The following is a 6,000-nucleotide window of genomic DNA, read 5'->3' as shown; positions in this document are numbered from 1 at the left end:
AATCTTTCGACTATCCCGTTTGACTGAGGGTTTTCTGGAGTGGTATAGTGAATGTTGACTTTATGTGTGTCAACAAATTCTTGGATCAGTCCATTTTTGAATTCCGTTCCATTATCAGTGACGATCATATGTGGTATTCCATGATGGTTGATGAATACTAAGAGAGCATTGAGAGTGTTGATAGCATTACATCCCTCTATTGGATATGCCTGGCCATATTTTGAAAATGCATCCACAATCGTCAGGAATTTTTGTCCACTAGCCTGAAAGGTATCCATGTGTATTATTTCAAGAGGCTTCGTTGGGGTAGGTGTCAGCATGAACTTTGGCTTCTCTGGTCTTCGATCATACTTGTTGATTTGACAAGTTTCGCATAAGTTGATAGCTTCTTCGATATCCTTTTTTATATTGGGCCAATAATACAATCTTTTGATCCGAGTTTCCGTTTCGGTGATTCCTCTATGGTTTGTTTTTCCTTCATGATGCTGCTTGATTATTTCTTTTTGTCTAGCTGAGCAACTGACATCTTCCAAAAGGCGGTTGCATTTTATGAGATCGAAAGAGGAATTCTTGAATGTCTCTCTCAAGATTCTGCACATGCTGGGGTAGAGTTCTTCATCTTCGAACATCAAAGCGTATTTCTTTCCCGGGCTGATATATTCTTTGAAAAAGTTAAAAACATTTTCGTCCATATTGTCGTTTCCCAATTGAGCATGGTATCTTCTTTTATTCGGGAATATTTCTTTTATCACCGTTCTTGCTGGGTTATAGCTTACTTGTTTGAAGATGACTTGGTTATTGAAGACATTGAGAGGTTTCTCTGATATTGGTATTTCTAATATTGGACTTTCTCTGGCTGTATGGTTGGTGATGCCACTAGTATCTTCGTCTGGGGTAATTTCCGGGTTCAGGTTCACGCATTCCTTGTCTCCTTCGGTTGTGGGTTCATTCTGAATTTCTTGTTCTTGCGGTATGGGGTCCTTATCTTCAGGAAAATGTTGATGAAAGCAATCTTTAAACAGATCGTTGATGATGTCATCTGCAGACTCAGGAACTTCTGATGGAGGATGGTTGAATAGAGATGCCTTGTCGTCGTCGTAGTTTGCTTCATGGAGCTCCTTTGTATGTATCTCTATTCTGGAGAGCGCATCGGCGTTGGTATTGCTTGTGCCTTTTTTGTAGACCACTTCGTAGTCATACTCTTCTAGCTTCAGGCGCCATCGGACCAGTTTTGAGTTTGGATCCTTCAAGGAGAAGAGCCACTGGAGGGGACGGTGATCTGACAGAATTTTGAATTTTCTGCCGAAAAGATATGGTCGGAAATATTTGGTGGCCCAAACTATTGCTAGCATTTCCTTTTCGATGGTAGAGTACTTCATTTCAGTTTCGTTCAGGGTCCTGGATGCATAAGCTATTGGCTTGTCTTTTCCTATGGGTCCTTGGGACAGAACGGCTCCTATGGCGAAATTGCTGGCATCTGTGGTCAGATTAAAGGGCTTTGTGAAGTCCGGATACTGTAGTAGTGGTTCATTGGTAAGCAGGTTTTTACAAGTTTGAACACATTTTAAGAATTCTGGCGTATGCTCTATATGGGCATCTTTCTTGAGACAGGAGGTTAACGGTTTGGTAGTCTTGGCGAAGTCCTTGATGAACTTCCTGTAGTACCCTAGAAGTCCTAGGAATCCTCTGATTTCTTTGACAGTTCGAGGTACAGGATAATCCATGATTGCTTTGACTTTTGCTGGGTTTGGTTTTATCCCATTTGGAGTGACAATGTGTCCTAAAAAGCTGACTTCTTTTTTCAGGAATTCGCACTTGTCTACTTGTATTTTGAAACCAGTTTCTCGTAGACGTTGGAAAACTTTTGTGAGGTTGACCATATGCTCCTGCAGAGATGTAGAGAAGATGATTATGTCATCCATATAAACCAAGCAGATAGTCCCTTGTAGACCCTTTAGGACATTGTCCATAACCCTTTGAAAGGTCGCTGGAGCATTTTTCAGTCCAAACGGCATACGTAGGTACTCGTAGTGTCCGTTTTCGACATTGAATGCGGTCTTAGGGATGTCCTCCTCTGCCATCTCTATTTGGTGAAATCCGCTTGCCAAATCCAGGGTAGTGAAATATTGACACCTTCCCAGTTTGTCGAGGATGTCAGAAATGTTCGGAATAGGGTAGCGGTCGTCGATTGTCTTCTCGTTGACTTTGCGGAAATCCACAACGATACGCCATTTTGCTTTTCCAGAGGCGTCCAGTTTTTTTGGAACGACCCAAATTGGTGAGGACCAGGGAGATTGGCTAGGTCTGATGATTCCTTGGTCCAATAACGAAGTTATTTGCTTCTTGACTTCTTCCTTGTGTACATACGGATATCGGTATGATTTTGTGTAGACTGGGATTTCGTCTCTGGTTTTTATATGGTGTTTGACCTGATTGGTGAATGTGAGTGAGGAATCTGGATGGTGAAAAATATCAGCATATCTTCTGCATAATTTTCTGATATGCATCTCCTCTTCTGGATTCAGGTGGTCTGTTCTGATTAGATCATCCATGTTGTTGATTGGGTCTCTGTTTCCTGATGGGATTATGTCAGCAGAATAGATATGATGCTCTTGAAGATTTATTGGGCTGCTGCATACTGGTTCGGCTAGAACGATTTGGAGTTTATCTGGACTGAAGTTGACAATTTCCGTCCAGGCTAGATGATCACGGGCATCAGTGAGAGCTTCACGGATGTAAGCGCCTTGCAGTTTCTGTCTTGGTATCATGATAGTTCCATTCTTCTCCTTCACCGGTAGTCGTACTTGGGTCACGCTGTCTGGCTCCAATTGAATAGAGTAGAACTGGGTCTTATTGGTTTCGTAGTACTGGATTGGAAGAGAGGAGTATTCGGTTAAAAGGGAGGATTCAGGAAAATTCAGTTCAGCTTTGAGAAATTTCAGGTTGTCGAGTCCAATGAGGCCATCAAAAGTTTTGTGGAATTTGAAGAGGTAGAATTTCAGAATGCCGTTTGAGTTAAACTCAGGAAATATGGGGATTTCTGCACTGTAATCTTGAGAATAGTTTTGGAAAATGGAAGTGACGACGAAGGGATCTTTTTTGATGCAATCCTTGTAATATTGGAAAGCTAATTCAGGATTGAGAAAGGATTTTGTTGATCCGGTGTCAATGAGGAGTTTGAGGGGAGGATTTGCAATGGTTATATAAGGAAGTTCTCTCTTATCGTCAAATGTATGCAGTTCCACTATGTTTCTTGGTTTTGTCCTGGATCCAATGGAAAATTTACATCTGGTTCCTGTTGGTCTTCTTGAACCTGGAATTCTTCAGTTGGTTCTTGATTGGGATGAAAGTAGGTTTCTTCAATGTAATAGGGGTTCGCTTCATATGCAAAGTCTTCGTCATGTTGCTCAATGTTGAACATGGGAGCTGGATTGAAATTTGGTCTTGCCTGAGGTTGGGTTCTCATGCTCCTCGTTGGTGCTCCATAAGTATTTCTGGTACTGATGCTCATTGGTGTTGGTTCTTGTCCGTTCTGCCTGTTTGGTTGATTCTGTCCAAAACGTGGTGGTTGGACTGAAGGCCACATCTGTCTCTGTTGAGTATTTGGCTGCCAATGTGGTCTGAAGGTCGGTTGTTGAAATTGTGGTTGGAGTCCCATTGCCTGATGAGGTTGTTGTTGTCCGGGTCGTTGAAAGTGTTGCATGGGTTGGTACATCCGCTGTGGTATTGATTGTTGGGCATATTGGTGATTTGCAGTTTTTTGCTGGGTCTGGAGTGGTTTCTTGGGGACTTGTGGGGGTCCAAATGTCCTTTGTAGATAACGAATATTGTTTTCTTCTTGGATGTACTGCATTGCTGTTGCCAAGTCTATTGGTTTCATTGCTCTTATGGTGGATCCCATGGGCTCTCGTAGTCCGGCTAGGAATGTTGTTAGAGCTTGTTGTTGGAAAAAGCTTTTCTTGCTGATCTTTATCGTTTCATCGGCGGTGTGTAATTCGATATAGTTTGATATTGTGTTTAAAAGCCCCATGACTTTTTCGTAGAAACGTTGTGGTGTTTCGTTCTGGTCTTGTCGCAGGTTTACCAAATCTCTTGTTAAGGAATTTTCATTCCGTTGGTCGGCGAAGTTTTGGATTAGAGTTCCTTTGATGCTGTTCCAGTCACTACATCCATAAACTGAGATGACGTCTTTGGCTCTGCCTCGTAGCTTGTTGAGTAGTCCTTGTATCAATATATGGTTCTGAAAACAACCGGGGTCTTCAGTATTCCAATATTCGTTCAGAATCATTGTTGATACGTTGATGAACTGGTATAATTCATTTGGGCTTCCATCGTATTCGGGTACAATCCAAAAATTCTTCAGGTCGAATGGTTTTGCCATGTTGATGGGATTTAAAGGTTGGTCAATTGTTTGAGGAATAATGGATGGGCGAGAATTGATACTTGAAGGTGAATTTGGTAAAACTAAGGTAGGGGGACGTAAAATAGTATTTGCAATTGATGAAGTTGAGTTCATTTATGCTTACAGGATGACGATGATGGCTCGTTGCATATTCTGTCACCAAAAACTTATTACTATGTAGATATTCCTTGACGGACGATAGTGAAGAGGTATTCTTGTCTACGGCCGGAATTCTTCCTGGAGTACTTGCTTCTCGGTGGAACTTGGTTCGGGAGAATAGTGGATAAACGTTTGAGAACGACGAGGATCTTCTAAGGACTCTTCCACTATCCTAGCGACTGCGCCAATTATATTTCTCGTTCACACAAAAGGGTTTTTAAAAACTTTTTATTTGAACAGAGTAACAACTAATAACTATGAAATATAAGTACTGGCTATTACAAATCAATTGAACCTATTTATACATAAATTATTGCCGACTTTGCAGATATCAGCAAAATAATTGATGTCGTCTTCGGGTCATCGAACAATATCCTGCTGATGTAAGAGGTTATCGAACTGTAACTAGCTGATGAACTCGGTATAGTTTTCGACACTGAACGAGGTGACCACAACTCTGTCACCGAGTTGGAACCTGTTCAGCAAAAAGCTCATATGAAAGCCGCAGAGATCACCTCAGTTCTACGGAAACAAAACTGTAAGCCAATGCCAAGGTCTCCAATAACATTGGAGACCTTGGCATTGGCAAGATCAGAAAAGGTTTGGTAAAGAGATTCATAGTTATGAAAGTTTTAGAGCAAGTTCACTAATCCAAAATTGTGGCAATGTTCATAAGTTGTTTGGACTTGCCAATTATTGAAATATAAACTAAAATGACAATACGAATTGATAACTGTATTGCGATTATTCTATTCCATATGACCTTAATGAAATGGAAAGTTCATTTAAGTAATAATCAGAAGCACATGGTTCTTTTATTTTCTAGAAGGAAAATCATTAATTTCATCGTTTGCTTGAAGGTGGTTGACAATGTTTCTTGGTGAGTTTCGTGTTGAAAAACTGTGGAGTAGTTGAGAAATTGAGGTGATAATCCATGACACAAGATTGACAAAAGGCTTTCAGTTTTGAGTACAACATATCAAGTAAAAAGGTACAGAAAATGTTCGAAATTTTATATGGCAGCTAAATATTGTTAGATATAGAAACTACTTGGGTAGTAAATGGTATTCTTTCAACCACATAGTATCCATTTCAGCAATATTTGTGCAAGGTGTTTAGAATGTTGACGTAGTTGTTTTGATTTTTCAATAAAATAAACAGGAACGAGGGTAATATTATTGTACAGCAGATAGACTTTATTTTCTTTTGATGAGTTCACAAAAAGATCGTAACCAACAAGGTCCATTGGAGAATTTGAAATTTGAATACGTCTCTGGAATTTTTGTCATTACCTGTAATTTATACCTGACAAAGTAATCCGTGGAACATTTTCCAGTTGAATCAAATGTACCTTATAACAAGAAACTGAGAATGGTATACCTTCGATGAGTAGACTTGATAAGATTTCAGCATCGAAGATTTCTTGCCTTCGAAGAAAT

Source organism: Leptinotarsa decemlineata, unplaced genomic scaffold (assembly GCF_025532065.1).
Source record: "Leptinotarsa decemlineata unplaced genomic scaffold, Ldec_3_MD MMD2_tig00078422_RagTag_RagTag, whole genome shotgun sequence".
NCBI classification, from domain to species: Eukaryota; Metazoa; Arthropoda; class Insecta; order Coleoptera; family Chrysomelidae; genus Leptinotarsa; species Leptinotarsa decemlineata.
The sequence above is the reverse complement of the archived record's forward strand: the minus strand, read 5'-3'. Positions refer to the sequence as shown.